This window comes from Saimiri boliviensis, chromosome 8, assembly GCF_048565385.1.
Source record: "Saimiri boliviensis isolate mSaiBol1 chromosome 8, mSaiBol1.pri, whole genome shotgun sequence".
Classification (NCBI taxonomy): domain Eukaryota; kingdom Metazoa; phylum Chordata; class Mammalia; order Primates; family Cebidae; genus Saimiri; species Saimiri boliviensis.
In genome coordinates this window covers 101,189,921-101,216,693 of record NC_133456.1, presented here as the reverse complement: position 1 = coordinate 101,216,693, position 26,773 = coordinate 101,189,921, and the positions used below count along the sequence as shown (strand labels likewise).

The 26,773-nt window shown below is 38.0% G+C and overlaps 1 protein-coding gene across 6 annotated transcripts in view; it reads right to left on the bottom strand.

The window, feature by feature from the left end:
* The window catches only part of NEBL (nebulette), a 380,100-nt gene that overhangs the window by 117,611 nt on the left and 235,716 nt on the right, over positions 1 to 26,773 (bottom strand). The window lies entirely within an intron of this gene.

The following is a 26,773-nucleotide window of genomic DNA, read 5'->3' as shown; positions in this document are numbered from 1 at the left end:
AAGAAAGCACCTTAAAAATAATGGAGCCCTTAGAAACACAAGCTTTTTTTCGACCACCCAGTAAAGGTACACAGTGACGGGAAAAACACTTGGTATGAAGAGGTCTTCTCATTCTCTGTGCCATCAATATCCTTTTAAAGTCAAGAAGGGCCTTCTGCAACTAGACAGGTTAAAGATAAGAGCTCACTTGCGTATTTATAATTCAGAAGTCTTCTGATATTTTGATAGTTTGATGTTTATGTGTAACCAAATGGATTTCCTCAGCAACTCTCAGGTGAGTAATTCAAGTCTCTGGAGACACAGCCCCAGCCAAGAAAACATATCTATGCTGCCATCTTGAGTTGCACAGTGCACAACTGTCTTCACCTTCCTTGAGGTCACCTATGACAAGACTTTCTCGGTTTTTTACTTACTTCACTTTTTTCTCCTTTTCATAATAATGTAACATGTGCTTTTCCCCAACATGGTGATACAGGATTGAAAATAAAAATTCGTAATAAACAACTGAAATAGATCCAGATTCAGTTCTACATGAGGTGGGGAGAGAGTACAGAGATAAACTATTTTCTTTTTTACTTTAAAAATGAATTCAACATTTCTTATTATGAAATATTTATCCTAAATGGTAGGTGAGAGACAAATTTGTTTCCCTGCTGTGATGGTTTTTCACACTCATTTTTTGGTGCCTGGTTTTTGTTTTGATGACTGTCTACCAGAAGGTTCCTGATTCTCAGCTGACTCTCTAGTCATTCCACCTTTGCCTCACCTATTTACTCAGTAACTGGCATCTGCCCAGAAGAGAATGTTCTTAACGGACAAGGGGAGATAAATCATTTCTTGAAAGAGGAAATGTAAGCACTCTATAACAATTTGTCTCCTTTATATAAGAGTTGTGCTTAATATTGGTCCAATCAACCTCTACAAGTTAGAATTCATGAACTTATATCCTCCTTTTTAATGGCTATTTCATTACTCTTTATTTTTTTTATTTTTTTCGAGGCGGAGTTTCGCTCTTGTTACCCAGGCTGGAGTGCAATGGCGCGATCTCGGCTCACCGCAACCTCCGCCTCCTGGGTTCAGGCAATTCTCCTGCCTCAGCCTCCTGAGTAGCTGGGATTACAGGCACGTGCCACCATGCCCAGCTAATTTTTTGTATTTTTAGTAGAGACGGGGTTTCACCATGTTGACCAGGATGGTCTCGATCTCTCGACCTCGTGATCCACCCGCCTCGGCCTCCCAAAGTGCTGGGATTACAGGCTTGAGCCACCGCGCCCGGCCTCATTACTCTTTATTAATTAGAAACTGAGAGAACACAAAGCAACCTAAACACACGTCACCATGACCAATTATGCTATTAAGATTTAATAAGGTATATTCCATATTCATATTCCCCTTTTCACAAATGTCCCACTCACAAATGACAGCTACATATTTAGATGGATGTTGGAGGAAGTGAAGAATAAGAAACTGCAAATAATATGGGCACAACAATTTCCAGGTTGGGTGTGGTTGGGAAGCCAAAATTAAAATAATGTTCTCTGCTTACATAGCGGTCAGGGAAGTATTTTCAATGTCTCCATTAACATAGCATCCACTGAACTGAAAGACTGGTTTCATTTGCAGCTTGAGATATTGGTTCATTTTCACAGCAATTAAGCTAATACCATAATCACTCCTGTAAACCTCACCACCAAGAGGAAGAAACCTAAGCTCTGTGTGGTCTATATGTGGCTTATACCCAAAGCCAAAGGGTCAAGCAGGATCAAACAGCTTGACTCCCACAGAGTGTCCCTTTCCTAGAGTTTTATGTGAGATGTGTCAGGAATACTTGTGAAAGACTTTGAAATGGGCACATACAAAAAAAATTATTGGGTGTTCCCTTCAGAGCTATGCTGTTCTTTCATTATCTTTGAACTACTTCACAATTCCATAAACTGTTGAAATCTGGTAAGAATGAGAAAGATTCTTATCCACAGAAATGCAAAGTATAGTAGCCCCCACACCTTAATCACAGAGGATATGTTCCAAGCCCCCACAGTGGAAGCCTGAAAGTACAGACAGTATCAAGTCTATACATGTTATGTTTTTCCTATACATACATAGCTATGATAAAGTTTAATTTATAAATTATAGTAATGACATGAAAGACATTTCTCAAAAGAAGATATACAAATGGCTAACATATGACAAAAATGCTCAATATCACTAATCATCAGATAAATACAAACTAAAACCAGAAGAAGATACTGCCTTACCCCAGCCAGAATGGCCATTATTAAAAAGTCAAAAAACAATAAATGTTGGTGGAGATGTGGTGAAAAGGGAACCCTTATACACTGCCAGTGTGAATGTAAATTAGTACAACCTCTATGGAAAACAATATGAAGGTTTTTTTAAGAACTAAAAGCAGAGCTACCATAGCATCCAGCAATCCCACTACTGCACATCTACACAAAGGAAAAGAAGTCCTTATATCAAAAAGATACCTGCAGGTTATGTTTCTCACAGCACAATTCACAATGGCAAAGATATGGAACCAATCTAAGTGGCCATCAACCAATAACTGGATAAAGGACACGTGGTATGCATACACCATGGCATACAACTCAGCCACAAAAAGAACAAAATAATGTATTTTGTAGCAACTGGGATGAAGCTGGAGGCCATTATTCTAACTCAGGAATGAAAAATTAAATATTCCAAGTTGTCACTCATAAGTGGCAGCTAAGCTATGGGTATGCAAAGGCACACAGAGTACTGTAATGGCCTTTGAAGACTCAGAAGGGAGAAGAGAGGGAGGTGGGTGAGGCATTAAAAACTCCGTATTGGGAACAATTACACAACTCAAGTGACAAGTGTGCTAAAATCTCAGACATCACAATAGAATTCATCCATGTAACCAAAAACCACTTGTACACCCCCCCAAATCCACTGAAATAAAAAACTTTAAAATGTAACAGTAAGAGATAAAATAGCATAATTATAACAAACGTTCTGTAATAAAAATTACATTCATGTGGTCTCTCTCTCATCCTCAAAGTTTCTTGTGCTGTACTCACCTATTTTTAGAACTTAGTAACTGAAATCTCAGAAAGGAAAACCACAGATAAGAGAACATTACCGTAACTGTGTTCTTGGGAAGGCAATTGAGTATTGCCCATGAGACAGACTCTTTTTGCACCTATTTGTAAATGCATGTCAGCATTCTTTACTACTCACATCTCTATGTGGTTCTTCAGATTCACCTTTGAACCAATAGTAACGTCTTACTGCTACCCTCACTTATTAATGAGTTAAAAATCTTTGAAATGTATTTATGTTTTATGAGAGTCATAAGTTAACCATTTAAAACATTATTTAATGATGCAAGTGATTTGAAAAAAAAAGAAAAAATAGAAAGAAAAAGGGCATTATTGGAAAACGCCTACCTCTCAAGTGTGAAATAACGGCTGTAAAAATTTCTAGCATTTATTGATATCAGTTTTGGGTTTTCTTTTGTTTTCAGGTCAGATTACATTTGACTATTGGCAACTGTCACTTGTGTGCTTGTATATATGTACATTCGCACAGGCAACAAACACGCATGTACTAAGCAGAGTTAATTCAGCACAGCTGCCAGTTCTCACTCGAAAAGCATAGAAGCTTTCAGTAAATGCAATGACTTAATTACATCTCACATCTGGAAAACCTTGAATATGAGAGTAGATTTACTGAAGAAGCTCTCTGCTTGGCTGTCAACACCATATCAAAAGCCAGAAAGAGAGCAGGCTTGATCACTCTTGGCAATTCTTTAACCCATTCAGAGATAGATGATCTACCAATTAATTCATAACATGCCCTATTTATATGATTTGTGAATTTTATGAAAACACAGCAATGTAAATAGTTTCCTAATAATTTATGGAGAAAAGCTGTTTTTGTCATGTTTCTAGAAGGAAAAAAAATCATACATTAAAATGGGGAAATTATGAAGAAGTTTTTATGTTCAAGGAAACAAAGGAAATGGTTTTGGGTGTTACAGAACATATTAAGAACAGCCATTAGAACTATAACTTACACAAACACATGCAAAACTAGATGATTTGGCACTTCATGAAGAAAGTATAATATAGTACTCCCAAAAAGGGGATCAGAGATTTATATGAGCTCATAGCAAGAAGATTTAGCATAAACCAAGTGTATTACTCTGTTTTCACACTGCTACAAAAACATACCCAAGACTGAGTAATTTATAAAGAAAAGAGGTTTAATTCACTCACAATTTGGCATGTCTGGGAGGCCTCAGGAAACATGCAATCATGGTGGAAGGGGAAGCAGGCACATCTTACATGGTGGCAGGCAAGAGAGAGTGAGCAAGAGCAGGAAAAGCTGCCTTATAAAACCATCGATCTCATGAGAACTCTCTCATTATCACAAGAACAGCATAGGGGAAACTGCCCCCACGATCCAATCACCTCCTTCCCTCAACACATGGGTATTACAGGTCCCTCCCTAGACATGTGAGGATCACAACTGGAGCTGAGATTTGGGTGGGGACACAGAGCTAAACCATGTTATCACCAAGAAATAACTGGATCTCCCCTAGAAAAGGATACTGAAACTGGAACTAAGCAAAATGATAAGAAGGTCTACAACAAGTATTTGCAAATACCCAGAGACAAGAGTTGGAAGAATCAAAAGTTCTATGTCACTGGAGCATATGACAGGAGAGAGATCAGGGAAGGAAAGGAGTTGAGGACCCTTCAGCCTCCAGGACATCAGGGGAGAGCTACATGAAGGAAGTGTGTGGAAATCACTTAGCCTAACACAAAAAACTCAAGTCAGTTGGAACCATGAACCCTTTGCAAATATAACAATTCCTAGCCAATTAACTGTGGAAGCAGCAGCTTTACAGCTTCTCTATTCCCTTTATGTGTCTTGAACTTAATTTTCCCCCCTTCAGGTTATCATCAGCCCTTCAAAATGCCCTTTGTGTATCTGGACTTTATGAAAATTCTTAGTGAAAAAAAGCGTTTTCAGATTTGTGTGTCTTTGGAAGAAAAATATTTAAGAGAAATCCATTTGTATTATGTAGACCCTGAAATAAATTTATGTTAAATGTATTTATATAAATTTCATACTTTTACATTTCTACAATTACAGTTGTATTATTAAAATGCATCTCTTTTTTATATTCTTTACTAGACAAGTGATGTCAATGTTCCTTCTCAAACCTTAAGCATCAAGTTACTAACACATATGTTCACTAAGGATTCCTTCTTCCTGAAGTCATGCTTTCATTCCACTTTAAGCCAGGGAAAACACTACTACTGATGCTCAAAAGTTTGGAACTTTCAAAACATGAATTTGTGAGCCTGATTCCAATGATTTCCATGGAGTTTTTCCATGTTTAACTCAAACTAGAAGATAGTGTCAAAATAAAATTCTAAGTAAAGTAAATATATCATTAAAGCAGCTATGAAGTTAATGATGCCTTACAATACCTGGTATCCTTTGAAGAGTGAGAACTAGTTTAACATATATTATGAGTAATTTCTCTCTGAGGACTTTATCTTCTTTATTATTTGTGTGAGGGTGTGTGTCGGGGGGTGGGTGTGTCATTCATAGACTCATATGTTATATGAAGATGGACATGAACAAATGAATTAATTGTAACAAATATAATTCAATAAATTTTGTTAATAAGTTCACAGATATTTCTTGTGTGCATTCCATGGGCCAGGTACTATGTTAATCTCTCCCATCAATGAACAAAACCAACAAAAATCCCTAACTGTCTCTATTTCATTGACATATCCATTTATCAAATATCTAGGAGTATCTACTTCATAGTATGCACTACAATAAGACATTTTATATTTTTTCCTACTAACTCTTTAAAATCCAGTGTATTTTAACTTCACAGTTACAGCACAACTCAAGTCCAACTAGCCACATTTTAAGTGCTCAGTGGTCAGATATAGATAGCGGCAACCATGTTGGACAGAATAGCTCTATAGTAATGCTGTAAGCCTGGAAATTATTAGCTATTTTTCAATTTCATCATGTATGCTTGAAGTGTGAAAAAATACATTTAAAATTAAACTTAAGATAAAAATCTGAGTCTTAATAAGCAAGCAATAAAATCTACAATCTAATTTTAATTTCAAGACCTGTCTAAATAAGTCTTCAGTACGGAAATGTATTTGATTAAGGGTTTAAATTTTTATTATAAATAATGAGCTAATTTTTTAAATTATGCTTTAATTAAGTTCACCAAAGGGGTATTTTGAAAATGCTATCTTGTTTCATTAATGAAATGACGTAAAGTCCCACTAGTTTTCAGGATGTTCACCCCTAATTTTCTGTCTAATAAGTAGATAATTGTATGACTGAATAACAACTTTTTATTCTATATCTATCTATCCAAAAAGCAAAAAGTCCAAATAGCGAAATATCTTCCATCAATACTCACATTTTTAATTTATATAACTGAATTTAAGCAAATCATTCACTCATCACCTTGGCTAGTTAAGTCATTTTTAAACCAAGTTGTGAAGTAATGTCACGAGGAAGTACATGAGATTTTAGTGAAGGGTTGATGCCTCATGAAAAGAACCTAAGTTTTACTGAAATTAGATTTTTCTATTTTAAAAGAAACTTTAAATTTTCAAGTATTCAACAGAAAAGATCTTGATCAGCAAGGACAAACACAGTATTTCTGACTTCTGCTCCTAGCAAATTCACCTCTCACCTTGACAGAGTCAGAACAATTGGCATTTTGAAACTGCTGGAATCTTGAATAATATCCAAACGCAAGGAAGTGCTTCAAATCTAAAAATACTGTTACGCAGAATGATATTCAAGGTCTTAAATTTTATTTGTGCTATGCCTCATCCAAGCTGTGCTGACATTTTGGGGGAAAGAGGAACTCCATATAAAAATGAAGGGAGGTAGCCATGAACTCTTGGAAATTCTTGAACTCTACTGACCTATACCAGGTACCGAGAGAAGGCACAAAAGGCTGATTACTGCATACCAAGCACTGTGCTGTGACCTTTACTTATAGTATCTCATTTGATCCTCAGACACCCATTTCACAGATGAGGTCACTAGGATTTGGAGTGATAACTTGACCAAGTTCTCACAGCAAGAGATTCATACCTAGGTCTTACTGCTTCCATTTGTGCAAAACCTCCTATACCATAGGGCAGTAGAACATTGAATGAATGCTTTTTCTTTCTTTCTGGAAATGATATTACTTTCTCTCATCTCCTTCAACTTCCAACTTCAAAGTAATTGTCATTATGGATGGTTATATAAAGGAAGAATAGTCCTTGTGGTATGGAGACAATTTGGTCCCTGGGATCAGTGAAAACAAGCCCCCATAGGAGTTAGAAGCAAAAAGAAAAGCAGGCAATAATGAAAGCATTACGGGGATCCTTGATCTAGCAGGAACCTAATTTGAGGAACTCTTCCTGGTTTTCATTCATTAAATGGCACATTTACGAGCAGTAGTAAGCTGGTAAATGTTTTGCAATCAACTCTCTCAGGGTTTGAATTTTTTAATTAAGAAATAAATTTTTAATTAAAAAACAAAAGCTCTGCTTTGCAACATAATCGTGGAGTTGGGAAGAGATGAGCACAATCTGTTCTGCTAAGCTAATAGGAGCCAGCGCCACACAGCACTGTGAATAACAGAAGCCTATATCTAAAGTTAAATGGACCAAGAAGTGCCAATCAACCTGAGACTAATCTTCCAAATTTTCAAATGGGCATTTCAAGGTGTACAGTTATGCCCTGCTGCTATTCTCTTCCTTACCTGTATGTTGATGAACTCATTCTAAATGGTAAGATTTCAAACTTATTTGTGCTGCAATTTTTCTACTGATGACCAGATACTGAGACCATAAAATTTGTGTCTGTGGCACTGTTTTATTTTTAATCTTTGTGGGTACATAGATGTATATATTTACGGGGTACATAAAATGTTTTGATCCAGGCGTGCAATGTGTAATATTCACATCATGGGGAATGGGGTATCCATCCCCCTAAGCATTTATCCTTTGAGTTACAAACAATTCAAGGGCCCTCTTTTTCATTATTTCAAAATGTACAATTATTATTGACTACAGTCACCTTGTTGTGGGTTTTATTCATTCTTTTTTTTCTGTTTTTTTGGTTTTTTTTTTTAAATCCTTTAACAGTCCCTACCTCCCACCAGCACCCCCACTACCCCTCCCAGACTCTGGTAACCACCCTTCTACTCTCGACATCCATGAGTTCAATTGTTTGGATTTTTAGATTCTACAAATAAGTGAGAACATGCAATGTTTGTCTTTCTGTGTGGCACTCTTAATGATAATTTAGATGTTTCTAAGATATTGTACACACAAATGAAGCAAATGCAGGCATATTTTCTTGTACCCAAATAGAACCTGCCTTTTTTTACATAGCTGTCTTCACACCCAAAAGGATTAAATCTTAAAGTTTTCTTTAAGTAGGATCTAATATATAAAAATTTAGAATATAATAAATACTAATTGAAAATAGGATTATGGTAGTGACTTTATACATATATACATATATATATTTTATTGCACTTTAGGTTCTGGGGTACATGTGTAGAACACGCAGGATTGTTGCATAGATACCTACATGGCAATATGGTTTGCTGCCTCCATCCTCTATCACCTATATCTGGCATTTGTCCCCATGTTATCCCTCCTCAACCTCCCTACCTCCCGCTGTCCCTCCCCTATTCCCCACTGACAGACCCCAGTGTGTGATGCTCCCCTCCCTGTGTCCATGTGTTCTCATTGTTCAACAAACACTCTCTAATTTGCAAAAAGCTAATGAAGATAATTTATAGAGTAACTCAACAATTCTCTCAATTTGGGCTAGAATACTAGGAGAAATTCACCACAAAATATTGCAATAATAATATATATAAAAGAAATACAGAAATACCAGAGGAAACAACTTATATAATGGCTTCAAATCTTAAAATAAGGAACCAAGTACAGCCCTGATCCAAAGCACATATAGTGATATTTCTGCAGAAAAAATAAAAGTGTTTTACAGAACTATGATAATACTTGTCTAGTATCAAAGCTTAATTAAAACAGTGAATAAAGATGTCCTTTGTATTTCACCATATGTCAGCAAAAACATCTCCTTTTCAGCGAACTTTAGACTTAGGTTAAAAATTTGCCATACAAAAGATCCTCAGCATAGGACTGCACTTTAAAAAGCTGACTTTTTTGGGCAGCTTGTCACAGAAAGTCTTAAAACAGCTTCTCTGTGCTTTTCAGGTGGATAGATTTACAAGAAACGAATTGAGAGCATACTTTTTTAAATTATAAAGTTAAGCAAAATTGTCATTTTCACTCAAGCAATATTTCTTTTATATATGTTATCACAGCTTTGACAATTCTTTATAGTATTTATCTGCCATGATTTGAGAAAGATTATAACAACTCATGAGCTATTTAATAATGCAGCTTCTGCTCAAGTTCTATATGTTATACTCAAAAATAAAACACATGCATCAGATGTCATGAGAGTGTAGTCCACAGTGATTGATGGCAAAACTGTATTCTATTTTTTGGCCTGGCAAAAACACTACAATGGACCAGAGGAGAATGACTAAGGACAGAAGAGATTTGAAAGCAGCTAAACACTCACTGTATGAACTAGTCAGAGAGATATTGTTTGAAAAGGGGCAAGCATTGAAGGGCACATTTAGTGTAGGCAGTGGAGAGCATGCCATGAAGAAGAGTCCTAAGACCTGTGTTCAAAACCCCTACACTGTAACAAATTAGACCGATCTTCCTAGTTCTAAGATTGTGATTACCAAATTTATCTACTTGTCTCTAATCAGCAGGGTACAAAGAATTCAAAGACGGAAATCTCATCTATTAACAAATACTTTTGTCAAACCATTTTCTTTGTTTAGTGTTTTTTGTTGTTTGTTTTGGCCAAAGGGGAATAGAAGTAACTTATGCTAAAGTTAGGCACTGACTGGGCATGGTGGCTCATGCCTGTAAACCCAGCACTTCAGGAGGTCAGGGTGGGAGAATGGCTTGAGCCCAGGAGTTCAAGACCAGCCTGGGCAAAAGAGCAAGACCCTGTCTCTACAAAAAATAGAAAGATTAGCTGGCCATGGCATTGTGCGCTGCAGTTTCAGCTACTCAGGAGGCTGAGGTGGGAGGACTGCTTGAGCCTCAGAGGTAGAGGCTGCAGTGAGTTGTAATTGTGCCACTGTACTCGAGCCTGGGCAACAGAGCAAGACCCTGTCTCAAAAAATAAAAACAAAATATAAAGAATAAACACTGTGGTAAGTCCTTTACATATCTTATCTCATAAAACACTCACAAACTCTCTGGAAAGTAAATACTATCAGGATCCCTAAACTGAAGTTCAAAGGTAGCATGAACAAAACTTAAGATCTTCTATGTTGATTACATACCTGTTGTGGGCATTCAACATGGTGAAATGTATATACCCACTGTGAGCATTCAACACTGTGAAGTGTATAAGCCCGATGTGAACATCTGACACTGAAAATGGCTGAAACCCACATTTTAAAACTTTATTTGTATTATGATTACAGTTCAAAAACCAACCAGGTATGCCTGAATGGCCAATAAAGCAAAGAACATTCATAAAACCTATTCCTATATACATCATAATATTTTTAACTGTTAAAAACCCAGTCTTTAAACAACTGCAATGACATTCTCATAGTCTAGTTATAAAACTGGAGCATTTAACTCAAGTACATATAAATAAATATAAGTAGAGTTTATATGCACATAAAATAGAGATGTATTCCCAAGGCATGAGAAATCATCAATGATGTAGCTACCCTCAGTGTATTCACGCATATGTGTTCCAAAATCGATATCATCAGTGGGAAATTAAATTCTGATAGAGCCAAGAGTATGACTTTGAAAAGCTTTTAAGCATTTATCTCCACAATGATCTCATGAGGAGTTAAAGCAACAACACCGTCAAAGGCTCTGAAATGCAGATATTTATCATAGCATTCAATCTGTTGCAAAATATTTCTTTGCAGTTTGACTCAATATAAGAAAAACAAATTTTCGTATCATCACAAATGTGGAAAGAAATAGTTATCCTAAATACCACCTTTCTTTATCTCACCATTTAATTAACATTCTCCCTCTTAAGGTTATAATAATAAATTTTCTTATTCTTCACACTATTTTATTTTTTCTGCAAATATGAATGTCAATGTAAGAACATGAAAGTTACTTTCTAAAATAAACTAGATGACCAGCACAACTATATTTGATATTGCTTCTGTTTTTATTTTCAGTTGTATTACCATGTCTCAGAGGAATGCTCACAGATGTGGCTTACAAGAACAGCAAGTCAATGGCTTTGCTATGTTTGAAATTAAAATGTATATTGCTCATGTGTATGTTATATTCAAAATCTGCTTTAAAATATCTGTATTTGGACTATGTGTAAATCCATACATTAGGTACTATGAGAAATACAAAACTGAATAAAATGTAGCCTTTCATGCTCAAGGTTCCTTTAATCTATGAGTAGAGAAAAAGCAATTCAAGAATATAATGAAGTCATCAGAGAATTAGAGACTACTGTAAAGGTTCAGCAGATGGAGAAAATCCCCAATATTAGGAAGACTCCAAAATTTCATGAACATTGCCTTTGATCTGCACATCATGAAGATGAATCTTTTTCAGAAGTGAGAATAGGGAGGCTAGAAGACACATCACACACAAGGACAAGAGAATCACCATAGTGGCTGGGCATGATGGCTCACACCTGTAATCCCAGCACATTGGGAGGCTAACATGGGCCAATTGTTTGAGGTCAGGAGTTCAAGACCAGCCTGGCCAACATGGTGAAACCCCATCTCTACTACAAATACAAAAATCAGTTGGATGTGGTAGTGTGCACCTGTAGTCCCAGCTACTTGGGTGGCTGAGGCAGGAGACTTGCTTAAACCCAGGGTAGAGGTTGCATTGAGCTGAGATCATGCCACTGCACTCCAACCTGGGTGACAAAGTGACACTCTGTCTTGAGAGAGAGAGAGAGAGAGAGAATCACCACACTATGGCCCCCATAAAGAACAAGTTCAACATAGCATGGGGAAAGTGAAGGAAAGGCAGAATGGAGACAGCTTCAAATATCGGGCCAACAACCGCATATATAATTTAATCAGGAATCTCAAGTCACAACATCTTAAGCAGAGGAGTGACATACAAATCCAATATAGAAAGAGTGTAACATAAGTAGGAAATGCTGAAATGAGAGGAACGAAATATCAGAAGACATCTACAAAATGGTCTAGAGACTGGCAAGAGGTAAAGACTTATACTGGATTCATGAAAGTGGTTGATAAAGATTTGAGAGATATTAAAGATGTAAAAAGAGCAAGAAATAATATGTGAAGATGGAGAAAAGAAAGTTTGTGCCAAGATACTGTAAGTTGTTTTTGTTTGTTTGTTTGTTTTTAGAGACAGGGTTTCATTCAGTCACCCAGGCTGGAGTGCAGTGGCATGATTACAGGGCACTACAGCCTCAACTCCTTGGCTCAAGTGATCCTCCAACTTCAGCCTGCTGGAGTAGCTAGGACTACCGGGATGCAACACCACACCCAGCTAATTTCTTAAGTGTTTTTTCATAGAGACAGGGTCTCACTATGTTACCCAGTCTGGTTTCAAATTCCTGATCTCAAGTGATCCTCCTGTCTCAGCCTCCCAAAGTGCTCATATTACAGGTATGAGCCACCATGCCCTGCTGTAAATCGTTTTGAACAGAGGGTGAAATGAGCTCAGGGAGGAGCATGTTGAGTCTAACACAGAGCATCCAGGTGTACGATTAGTCATCAGTGAGAGTTGCATAAAGGTTATGATTAGAGCATTGACTCAGCTTAGAGAAGGGAGTCAGAGTTCAGAGAGCCACAGCCATCCATAAAGCAAGTGAAAAGAACAATTTTGAAAGGCATCTGCTGAAGAAAAGCAATTATTCATTCCTAAAGACACTGCTGATCCTTCACATTGAACTTCAGAAAAGGTACACTCCTGAAACAAGGTCTCCTGAGGGACAAAGAAAAACTCTATTCTGTTTTCTTAATGATTCTCAAAAACCAAACTGCTTTAATGGAATGCTTCATTAAAAGTATTTATTAAGAGACCATTATGTGAATTAGGAACCTCAAATAGAAAAATGTTTATTATCTGCATTAAGAAGCTTTAAACATCTTTGATATATTTTTGTCTGGTTATAAAAATGAAAATATGTTCAGTTTGCTGGAAATAGCAAAAAAAAATACAAAAACCACGTGTAGGAAATATTGTATCAGGAATTGTTCAATCTGATCAGATGCTATTCCAGCATCAGATGGTGTATTTGACTTTTTGATCAATATCAATAATGTATTAATTTTATTATATTAATAGATTTCCCAGTATTGAATCACCCTTGCATTCTTGGGTTAAATACTATTTGCCTGTGGTAGACTGTTCTTTGAATGAATATGATCTTATAGCATTTGTTTATATGATCATATGTATGACACAATGAATATTTATGTTCATGTACTAGACCTGTTTATGTTCAAAAACTGGAGTTTTCTTTTTCAGGCTGTTAACCTTTTCCGTGCTCAATATCAACATACATATTTTGGAAAAGGCCATTCTTGAAAATAGGATAGTCTCCCTCAATAGCGCTATAGCAGACATGTCAATAAATTCCCCTGTCCAGTCCCAACTATACTCAAGTTCAACCTCTTCTGCACCGACTATGAATCAATCACATGCCCTGATTATCCAGCCACAGCTCATCAGACCAAAAGCAGACACTGCATTTGAGGAGAGGAAACACACTGGTCATTCAGTGAACAATCAGAATGTGTGTTGCATGTTTGAACTAAGAGACATTTAGCTGTGGGTAGTTAGATGGCAGTAAGCACTGGAGCTAAATGCTGGGCAGACTTGGGTGGGTGGCTATTTTTCAACCATATACAGACTAAGAAAACCTGTATTCAGAGAAAAGCATAGACAAAGAACCATAGAAACCTTTAAAAATACAGTGAACAGGATTTGCTTTTTTTTTTTTTTTTTTTTTTTTTTGAGACGGAGTTTCGCTCTTGTTATCCAGGCTGGAGTGCAATGGCGCGATCTCGGCTCACCGCAACCTCCGCCTCCTGGGTTCAGGCAATTCTCCTGCCTCAGCCTCCTGAGTAGCTGGGATTACAGGCACGCACCACCATGCCCAGCTATTTTTTTTTGTATTTTTAGTAGAGACGGGGTTTCACCATGTTGACCAGGATGGTCTCGATCTCTTGACCTTGTGATCCACCCGCCTCGGCCTCCCAAAGTGCTGGGATTACAGGCTTGAGCCACCGCGCCCGGCCCAGGATTTGCTTTTTAATGACTTCAAAGTTTACAGGAAGTCCAGCCCTACTTGTTGCAAAGGTTTTCTATAAGATTACCGTCTGTGCTTCCTATAAATCCCCTTTTCCTTTAGTCTTCCTCTGGAAGCAAACATTCCTAATATTTATCAGGGACAGGAACCTTTCATAAAACAAATCATTTAATAATATTGTTCAAAGCATTCCTTGGTTATTATTTTGTTCAGGTTTTCTAATTTCTCAAGCCCATTTTAGTAGTTTATTTCTTTTAAAAATACATTTATATTTTCCAAATTTGTTAACATAATGTCCTCTTGTGGGTTTTGAATGTAATGATAACCTAATCAGACTCTGAGCTAGAGGTAACTGCACATCCAGACAGAGGTTCAAACTTAAATTGATGTGAGTAAAAATAATAGAAATGAAAATTTTAAATAATTGAGACAATTTTAATACCAAATTTAATATACATTGAGAGTAGTGGTTCTCAAGATGTATTTTTCATATATTTTCTGGGGTTGTTTTGTTTTTTGAGACGAAGTCTCACTCTCACCCAGGCGGAGATGCAGTGGCATGATTTTGGCTCACACAATTCTCCTGCCTCGGCCTCCCGAATGGCTGGTGTTGCCACCACACTGGCTAATTTTTATTTATTTTATTTTATTTTATTTTCATTTTTAGTAGAGACAGGGTTTCACCATGCTGGCCAGGCTGGTCTCTAGCTCCTGACTTCAGGTGATCCTCCCGCCTCAGGCTTCTAAAGTGTTGGGATTACAGATGTAGGCCACCATGCCTGACTATTTTTCATATATTTTCTCAGCAAAAGTTCTTTATCATATTATAGACTAGGGATGTCATGAATGAAAATAAATGAACCCATCATTACAATAGCACTTCACCAACAAATACTTGTTAAACATTTATATATCCAAGACACCAGTCTTTGAAATTTTTAAGGTTGAACTTCTAAATTGGACCTGCAAGCTAACCAAACATATTTATATCCAGATAGTCAATGAAAATTCTATTTAAAACAAAATTGTTCAAATGCATTTCAAAATGCTGTCATAACCTTATCGCTTCGTTATATAGGACAGTAAGACATAATAGACTGTCTTTCTATGATAAACCCTTATTAACTAAGTCAGCCCTAATTTCAGAAGTAATCTTTTATTTTCTAGTTGGGAAGTAAAGCACAATGAATCATGAGATGATTAATCAGTCATCTAGTTTAACTAGATGTTTGATGAATGCAGACTGCTAAATGTGAGAATTTTAGAACTACAGGCAAGAACGATAGCTTACGTAGTTCCCAACACCTTAGTCTCTACAAAACTGGAAAACAACTATACCTGAGAAACTGTGAAGTGGGGAAGAAGGGAAATAGGAGCAAACTATTGTTTAAAAATTTAATAATTAAAATATAGAAATCGCTAGCGTTCTATTATAAAATCTTTCTTGGATAGCTCTGAAGAAGAAAGTGACTCAATTTTTTTTTCTTTTTTTTTTTTAAGACAGGGTCTCACTCTGTCACCCAGACTACAGTGCAGGTGCAGTGGCACAATCTTGGCCTACTACAACCTCTGCCCCCCAGGCTCCAGCAATTCTCCTACCTTAGCCTTCTGAGTAGCTAGGATTACAGACACGCACTGCCATTGCCCAGCCAATTTTTTTTGTATTTTCAGTAGAGACGGGGTTTCACTATGTTGGCCAGGCTGGTCTCGATCCACCCACTTCAGCCTCTCAAAGTGCTGGGAGTACAGGTGTGAGCCACTGCACCTGGCCTGATTTAATTTTCAACTACTCTCTTGATTAAAAGCTTCTAACCTGGCTTAGGTATAAAATGTGTGCCTGACTGAAGTTCCTCAAGGCAACAGGCTGTTTCATGCTTAACCACTAGAGCTACACATTATGAATATTGGGAAAAGAACATAAAAGTCCTGTAGTGCATTGACATACAGGAAAAAAAGTTAGATTTTTTTAGAATATTTATTGACTTTTTTTTAGTTCCAACATTCAAAAAAGAAAACTTTACAAAAGCATGTTATATAATTGACAGTAAATATAAAATATCCTGGGGAATGAACTCGGACTATTATTTACTGAAAGGGACTGTATAGTGAAAAAAAAATACATTCTGTGCACTAAATTATAACCCTCCTGATGACGGCAACTAGCCTACTAGCTTATGTGTGCCTAGCACAAAGCTGGTAAGAACATTAACTTTTGTGAAGTTGAAAATCCGCTTTTAAGACCAAAGTCTACTATTCTGTCCTCCCCAGCATACACACAAACACAAAGTAACACTTAAAATGTCGCAGGCAAAACACTGTCCTCTGTAACAATCACTAAGGTTGTATTTTCACATTAGCCTGACACATGTCATTCATTTCTTTCTTCCAGGGTCCTCTGAACCATTTCTCTGGGGTCACAAACCCATAATGGCAATGATGTTTTCATCCTTCTCACTGATACAGACATTGGTGTCACAACGGAAGCAGAGAGTAGAAGGAGCATTGCTGAACTAGGCTTAAAGTTGAAACCATTCAGGAGATGTCTGTTTATTTCTCAACATACACAAAAGTCCAAACTATTCACACTTTGGCCACACATTACTATGCACCATGTACCTGATTTTTAACCTGGAGTTTGAGACAATGTGTATCTTAGAAAGGCTAGGAAAAATTAAGAAAGTTATGCAAATTTTGACATAAACAAAACTTGCAAATGGGATATTTAGTTAACACGGGAAAGTGAACACTCTCTAAATACCATGTAAAACACTTAGCAGCAACCATGTCCATAAAATTAATGTGTGTTTCTGTCTCGTGGTGACCTTCTCCATAATTTTTCTTTTATATTTCACTTCCAAGATACTTCTTTGAGAAGCCAAGATTCTATACAAACTGAAGAACAAAATATTCTTAACTTCCTCTTATTAAAATCTGGTATAGGTCATTTAATTGTGTTAAAAGAAAGGTGTATTGTAAATGAAATTTAATATGATCATTGAGAAAATGAGGATAAATATTTCTGGTAAAATATTAATAAAATAACAGAATCCAAAATGGTATATGCATGTCACTTGAGAATAGTGACTGAAATACAGTTGTTGGAGAAAACACACAGGAGTCGGAATCAAAGCTCCAGGCCAGGCACGGTAGCTCATGTCTGTAATGCCAGCTCTTTTGGAGGCCAAGGCAGGTGGATCACTTGAGGTCAGGAGTTCAAGACCATCCTGGCCAATATGGTGAAACCCCGTCTTTACTAAAAATATAAAAATTAGCCGCACATGGTGGCAGGTGTCTGCTACTTAGGAGACTGAGGCAGGAGAATCACTTGAACCCAGGAGGCAGAGGTTAGAGTGAGCCGAGATTGTGCCACTGCCCTCCAGCCTGAGCAACAGAGCAAGACTCTGTCTCAAAAAAGAAAGCAATCCAAGCTCCACTGTTCACCAAGCCTGTGAGATTGGGAAAGTTATTTAATTTCTCAGAGCCAAGCATTACTCACCAGTAATAGTGAAACAATAAAGAGTGCATCTTCAGATGAGTTTTGCGATAATTAAATAGAATAATATAATTAGAGTACTCGAATCAGTGTACTTAAGTACATAATAAATGCATAGTATTACTGTCTTTCTCTCAAAATTGCTCCCACTTAGCATGGTCATAATAAAGCTAACAATTATGCATAGGAAACTTCTGGAAGGAATTAACCCAAGCAACACAATTCTGGAAATCGGTAGCAGAACTTTGGAATATTTTTTTCCTTTGGTATTACTATTGCTTATTTCAAAAAGTTTCCTAGTGCCTTAAGATGCAATGTTATTATAATTAAAAATAAGCTAAATTATGTATTATCCTAAAAATTCAAAAAAAAAAAAAAACTGTGGCAAGAGAAAGCCACAAATATCTGAGCTGTAAATAAGTTCTTGCTAAGAGAGCTTGCTGAGAAAATTATATGCTTTTCAGAAAATTATGCAATGTATTGGTTAAGGACATAAGTTCCAGTCCCAGTGCTGACTAACTGGGTGACCTTGGATAGGTCTGTACAAACTCTCCAAGCCCCACTTCCCTTCTTTGCACATGGGAAGAATAAGAGTAGTGCGTTCATAAGGTATCTCTAAGAATTCTACCATTTTAAACTTTATGTCCCTATAATCATGGGAATCATGTCATTGTGATTTTTGTTTTAAAATACTTTTTAATCCATTTTGTAAATAAAGCTTCCATTATTAGAGCTGCGTGCTCCTGGAGCATTAATTGATAGAATGAGATAAACAGTCCAGAGATAGACCCATGTGCACAGGATAAAAAGCATCAAAAAAAAGGGGGGGGAGAAAGATCAACTCCTTAATAAATAGCATTAGAACAACATGGGAAATGCATATAATTGATCCATTTCTTATGCCTCACACCAGGATAAATTCCAAATGAGATCCAAATGTGGAATATGAAACCATGGAAGAAAACACAGGAGAATTGCTTTACAACCTGGGAGTGGGAAACCATTCCTAGCTCAAAATCCAGAACCTATGGGAAAAATAACAACTACATAAAAACAAGTTTGACTACATGAAAATAAAAACGACTAATAATCTAAAATGTACACAGAAAGAGAAAACCACCACTGTAAGCAAATGCAAAGCAGTAGAGGGAAATTGCAACATATCATAAAGGGCTAACAGTCCTAATATAAAAGATTGTCTAAAAACTGAGAAAAGATCAACAACCCAATATGGACAAAAGATGAACAGTTCACAGGAAAAGATACAAATAGTCCTTAGCATGAGAGAGGATGCCCAAGCTTGCTGATGATAAGAGAAATACAAATTAAAACAACATGACATTTTGTACCTTTCACATTAGCAAAACTCCAAAAGTTTAACAACGTACTCTGTTAGACTGTGGAGAAACAGGCTCTGTCATATATTACTGCTGGAAACATAAATGGTTTAACCCCAACGGAGGGGAATTTGGCAATATCTAGCAAAATGACAAATGCATTTACTTTTTAACCCATCAGTTCCTCTTATAACAACCAACCCTCAGGGTTACTGGTAAAAATGTGAGATGATATATGTACAAGACTATTCATTACAATATTAGCAATAGCAAAAGACTGGAAATAACCCAAATGCCCATCAACAAGGGACTAGTTAAAGAAATTGTAGTCTGGCCACACACAGGAGCTGTCAAAGGGTCTAAGGCAGACTTCTGCATGCTGCCAAGGAGTCATCTCCAGGATACAACAATAAAGGGAAAAAGCAAAGTACAAAAGAGGGTGCACTGGACATTCACATTTGATTAAGAGAGGAAAGAATATATGAATGCATTTACTTCTGTATTCAAAAGAAACAAAGGAAGGACAAACAAAAGCTAATAAAAAGAAGAAAAGAATATTTACCAAGAAAAGATCAGAACAGGAAGGAAGAAATGGGGATGCAAGTAAGATCTCTCTGAATATACATGATCATTTGGGAAAACTATGGAAACATTTTATGTAATTAAAAAATATAAGTAACTCAAGAATACAAACTAAAGCAACCTCTACCCTTCAAAATCAAGCTGAAATAAATGGACCCAATTGTACACACATATTTTATAAATCTAAATTTGATGTACAATTAGGCCCATTTATTTCTAGCCAGGTTGCTATTCATACTTTGAAAATACTGTGTCTTTTTCTCTTTCAAAGAAATACGCTCTGTCCACCGAAAATGTCTGGAAGTAATGACAGTAGGAACAAGTAATCAAAAGAGTAGAATGACTATTTCCAATCTAGGTTCATGAACAGTCAGATAATCACCCAGAAGTGAAATTGTGCCTTTTCCTAATTCAGGAAATGAAGGTTGACATTTTATTTAAACTGTGAAGTCAACACAGTATAATGCTGATCCATGCCAAATTTTTCAGCTCTAAGGTGAAATTTGAAAAATAAGGACAAATTCACCCCCACACACACCTGCCTGAGTATTCTCCATTTGCCTCCAGCCCAGCTCCCTCCTTCCTCCTGGGCCCAGCTCCATACCCCAGGAGGAGAACCCGCACCTGAGCACTGCGGGGCTCAGGCTCGGCACTGGGCTTCCTTGCAGGCTCCTTTCTAAGAGAGTTCAACCAACGAAGGCAGGGACAGTAGATCAGAAGGCAGGGCAAGAGCGGGGCAGGGTATTGCTTCCCCACCCCCTCCCTTCTTTAGGGTTCTCTGCCAATAGCCGCATCCTCACAACGATGTCTCCCTCTGGCAACATCCCCTCTCATCATTCCAGTTCTCCCAGGGCTTCAGCCCAGAGGGCGGTCAGGACTTCCCGAATCTCTGGGCACTACACTGTCCCTTGCTTGTTCCCCTAACCACGCCTACAGCTCTGCTAACTCTCTCTTTATTTGCCAGTAAGTGGGTTTCCTTTGTTTCCTGCTGCACCCTAATATGTGACAACACATGTACATACATACACATATCCATGCACACACATACAAACATATGTATATGCACACACACATATACACACACGCACATATACACACATGCACACCCCCACACACATAGCTGTACCTATATATCCACATCTATACATCCATACACTCTTATTCATATATATACACACACACACACATACATGCAAACAAGTACATATATAAATATGTGTGAACATCTATGTGTCTATGTAAGGTTGGCAATAAACCTCACTACAATTTTACGTGAAAATGCACTTTTGGCCAGGCATGGTGGCTCATGCCTCTAATACCGGCACTTTGGAAGGCCGAGGCGGGTGGATCACGACGTCAAGAGATCGAGACCATCCTAACCAACATGGTGAAACCTCGTCTCTATTTAAACATACAAAAATCAGCCAGGCGTGGTGGTATTCACTTGTAGCCCCAGCTACTCGAGAGGCTGAGAAAGAATCACTTGAACCTGGAGGCGGAGGTTGCAGTGAGCCGAGACGGCATCACTGCACTCTAGCCTGGTGTCAGAGTGAGACTCCATCACAAAAAAAAAAAAAAAAAAAAAAAAAAAAGAAAATACACTTTTTTGGAAAGGAAAATAGAGCAGGTAATGGTCTCCTAAGTAAGTTCCTAAAATCGTTTTGGCTCTGAAACTTTATGGCTCCAACTCAAATGTCTGGATACTGTATGACACAGCAAAAACCACAAACACAAAGCAGCAAGGGTGAAGAGAAAAGCACATGCCCTGGAGAGCAGGCAGCCTGAAACCGCACCTCTGCTCTGCGTCAGCCAGGCTGTGGCTCTGGCTGAGAATTAAATGATTCTGTGCCTCGCTGACTCCTGTCTGTGTCATAGGGACCCAAAAAAGGCCCTCCCTCCACCACCCACCCATAGCTGTTGTGAGGCTCCGAATGCACTACGTGCTTCAGAAACATTAAAAGCATGAGAATGATACGTTTTATTCTGTTTATCCAGGATGTGTACAGTGATACTCCAATAAATTCATAGGGTGTCACTTTACATCCCTCCCACCTGCACCAAAAAGCAAACTCATCCATTTAAAAGCACTCAAGACTGAAACCAACCTTGACAGAAAAATCTAGTCTATTCCTTCTAATCAGCAGGACTGCATCAAAGCCATTATGGACAGATGGGCATTTTGTTCTATTTCTGAAGACCTCCAGGGAAGGAGATTCTACAAACTGCCTTGGCAGCTGACGTGCTAATGCAATGTAGGATAACTTATAAATATAGTCAGAGTCAAGGAGGCCTCCAGAATGCAACCCAGCATGGGTGTGCACTTGCCGAGCCTAACACACAGCTAAGGAGCATTCTGAACATCCCTTTCATTGTTCCCCTTCCTTATAATTATAATTGGTCCTTCAGAAACCAAGCAAATTAAAGGGAGAGGGAAGAGAAGACTTTGTGCTAGACAGATTCTGAAAATGTAAAATGAAATTATAATACCAAACACAGAAACTGATTACTTCAGGCAGAAATAAGGCAGAGAGGAGCACAGGGAAGCATTTTTCCTTCTAGTACGTGGCAGATCCTTGATAAATATTTGTTCAATGAATGCATTCACAGAAATACAATCTCTCTCTCGTTTGTTTTTTTTTTGTTTGTTTGTTTGTTTGTTTTGTTTTGTTTTGTTTTGTTTGAGACAGGGTCTCGCTCTGTCACCAAGGCTACAGTGCAGTCGTGTCATCACGGCCCACTGCAGCCTCATCTCCAGTCTCAGGCTCCCAAGCAGCTGGGACCACAGCCATGCACCACCACACCCAGATAATTTTTGCATTTCGTGTAGCAATGAAGTTTTGTCATGTTCCTGAGGCTGGTCTCGAACCCCTGGCCTCAAGCAATCTGCCTGCCTTGGCCTCCCAAGTGCTGGGATCACAGGCATAAAACACCACACCTGGCCACTTACTTATATTATTAAGAAACGTTTTCTTGATATACTATTTGGAAGTGACCACAGCATAGCTGAGTTAATGTCGAAGCTGTCAAGGCTGAACTTCATCCCTCTGCATGAGTACTGCCTGCAAGAATCTGTTCTCTATCAACATAGGCAGGCCCTGGACTTAGAGCTCCTCATATCGAGGAACCCAATAGGAATAAAAGGAGGGGAGAGACGGAGGATGAACCCAGCCTACACTTTCTCTATAGCCCTTTTCTAATTCATCTGGGTGTCTTCTAATTCTCCACAAAGACACCATATAAGTTTTCAGGAGCTTTACTGGGCCCCACCTCTAGGTCTCCAAGATATGAAGAGTTTCCTCTTGATATACATCAAATCTTAGACAATGAACAGCAAATCCAAAATCACTCTAAATTGATGATTGTCAGGTAGGGGGATTTTGTTCCAAGGGGACATTCAGCAATATCTAGAGACTTTTTAATTGTCATAATTAGGGGGTTTTATTGACATTTAAAGGGCAGGGCCCAGGGATGTTGCCAAACCTGTGAAATACACAGCCCAAGATGTCAATAATGCCAAGATTGAGAAGCCCTATGTCTTCTGAGACCCTGAAAGTCTCACCTGTGACAACTCACAGTAAGTACCTATCTGCTTTGTACCCACACCTTAAGTTACCAGTTCTACAGATGTGTATCAAATGCCTATAGCTCTCGAGCAGGCATACAAGCTAAATAAATAAATAAGCTTCTCAGAAGAGAAAGTGCGAAACAGAGAGTATCTTGTCAAAGAAACAAAACAAAACAAAACCCAAAACACAGCAGGTGGCCAAGCACCCAGCAAATCACTACATACAGTGCTCTTGTCATTTCTGATGAAATGAGTGAGAATATGGACGGATAAGGCCTCCTGGAATAAATCTGAAGTTCTTTTTTTTAAAAAAAAAAAAAAAAAAAGGTGAGGGAAGGTGAAGAAAGTGATAGACATGAAATGGAGAGAAAATGGCTGGAGGCAGTTTACTTTAGTGTGCTCTCTGGAACACTGCTGACTTTCCTCCATAGAAAGAGATTACAAATGGCCATTCAGTTCCAGGTCAGCCCAAAAAAGCTTAGTTAATCATAATCCAGCTGGGGCTATCATACTGCAGGAATCATGGGGTACTTGGGCCCTGAGCTCTGCAACTTGGAAGAAAGGAGAAGAAATAAACGATCTGTCCATTCCCTGTCTCCCCTCCTCCCTCTGCAGACCCCCAACCCCCTGCTGTACACCACCTCTCTTAGAGGTGAGAGTAATCCTAGAAAACTAGCGTCTAAAAAAGAATTCAAAGTAATGTATGTAAAAATGCTAATTGTAATACCAGAAATAAACTCCTACCTCAGACCCAGATCCCCCAGGCTCCTTCGGTAGATACAAAGTCACTGTTTATTACATTTCTTCCAATAATGCTCTCTACACATACTCAAACATACACACATATATGCATGTATCACCTTTCAAATGATATGCAGAAATGGAAATATATAATGCAATTTGTTCTGCACTTTCTTTTCACCCATAAATCTACTTTACTTCTTTAATGGCTGTGGAATAATCCATGGTGTAGATGTACCATTTGTATCAACATTAGAATGGCTCCTAGAAATATTCCGAAACAGTCGAAGTTCATCTTTCCCCTCTTATGACCTGGTATCCCTCCCTCCATCCTCCTTGCAGAGCTGCCCTGAACCTTCACCTTCTCTCTCTTGACTGGTTCTACTCTAGAGATCCTTTTTACCAAAGGGTCCATCCTCCAAAAGCTTGGACTTCCTCACACTAGCAAATACACTCACCTTCTTTCAGAGTGGCTGGCCTGACTTACCTTATTCCAAAAGAAAGCAATCTGATTCACAGTAATTATTATATGAATTACTGCCATCTCCTTAAGCCACAAATTTAGAAAGGAGATGTTTGTTAACTAAGTTGAACACACCACTGGAAATCCAGAGAGAACAATTTTTTAAAAAGCAGAACAGAAGCTATCAACAGCACACAGCTTTCGGTTGGGGTCAGCCATATTGGCTATCGTCTCATGCCAGAAAATCTAGACGCAGAGCTTTCTCTAATTGATAATATTTTGAGCAGTTTTTTTGATTCCTCTAGCTAAAAGCCAAATGATTCTTCAAAATCTCTGAGATTTTTCACAAAACTCTTACTCAGTAGGGGTCCTGGAAAGAGTAGGCCAGCTGTCGATAGGTGTGGGGCCTTCATAAACAGGTGTCTCTAACATATGGACCCACTGTTCCGAGCTTGCCACCAGTAAATTGAGAAAGAGTAGAAAAGAATATTTTGTTTAACTGAACTCTCCAATATCCCTCTTATGAAACCTTATAGGCCATATAAAAATACCACTATCTCTTCATCAGATGCACACACACACACACACACACACACACACACACACACACACAAACACACACAAAATGGCCTGAGTTGCTACTGGCATCTTTTGCTACATTAGAGACAGAAAGAATTGGTTCCCTTTCACCAGGGGCAAAACTGCTGCAGATTCATTTCTGAAATGATATCCTGTTTGGAGACAGACCCAAAGTAAATGCTGAAGCAACCTGGTACCACAGAGCTCTGAGAAAGATTTATATTCGTAGGATTCTTTTGCAATCCTTAATGGAACCTGACTAATTTTTCTAAAAGGGTTTAAACAAACTTGTGATTTGGTTATATGAAATTCTGCTTCTTGTATGATCTTATTTTTCCTTTTTGCAGTTTCCTATCTTACATTTTGGCTCATAAACCATGTGCCAGATGCTCTGCCTATACCTACATGAAAATTATCCACAGTTTGTCCCAAGGTTATCGAGTATGAGAGATATCATATTCCAGGGATTTCTATCACATTCTATTCCTCAGGGGCATATTACTGTAGGACTTATGCTCCAAGAAAGAAATCTGTCCCTCATTAGTTGGAGTAGCCAGGGAGGGATTTTAGGTGGAGTCATGTGAGCTGAGTGGGCATAGGGAGAGAGTATGTGATCTTGCATTCAGCAAGGGCCGGCAGCATGACTGCCGATGGCACACCCAGCTGAAGACTGATGCTGAATAAGCTTTGCTAACAGTATTCAGGAGAAAAGACTGCAAACGGAGAGTAAACACAGATCAGTGTCAATTTCTGAATACAAGAAAAACACAACCTATGAATATTCCCCATCAACTAAGCACAAGCTCTTAGTTAAGACCTAAAATTGCACAGATGAAAGAGACAAAGGTCTCTCTCCAAAGAGATCACAGATGAGTGGGGAGGAAAAATCAGTGAACAATCACAAATGAATGGAGAAGAATTAGGTAGTGATGGAAAGAAAGCGTGAGAGGGACTGGAGAGATTTGGAGAACACGATTGGTGACTGCACGTGGAGTGACAGAAGCTCGGGAGCAGAGGATGACTGAAGTTTCTACTCTGGCCACTGTGTGTCCAGTGATGACATTAAATAAGAAGGGGAATGAAGAAAAAGAACAGGAATGGACTCTGAGTTCAAGTTTGTGATGTGCTGACCCCCAGATGTGCAAAGAACATCATGGTCGACTATGAACTTAATTTAACCCTTTAAAATTTATATTAACTTTAAATTGTTCCTATTAAAATAAATAGATCTTTTCTTCACAAAGATTCTTCGTGAAACCTTAACAATCTTAAGACAGAAAAAGAATGTGATCAAATATGGAAGAAGCTTCGTTCTGGTACATCTACTCCACAGAGCAAATGGTGGTCATCACTGATAGCAAATAAGAAACATAAAAGAGTTGACTGTTAGTCTATGAGCTCAAGGACGGGGAGAGGCCTAACTATAAACTGTGTATCCTCTATTTGATCAAAGCAAAGTCAGTAACAGTACATCAAAACCATACTCTGAGAGTCATAATTTCAACTATGAGTTAAAAACCAAAACCTATCTTTTAAGCGTTCATGTAAATATCCTTTGCCAGTATAAACATGGGATAACTCAAGTGCAAGACTTCACAGAATGACTT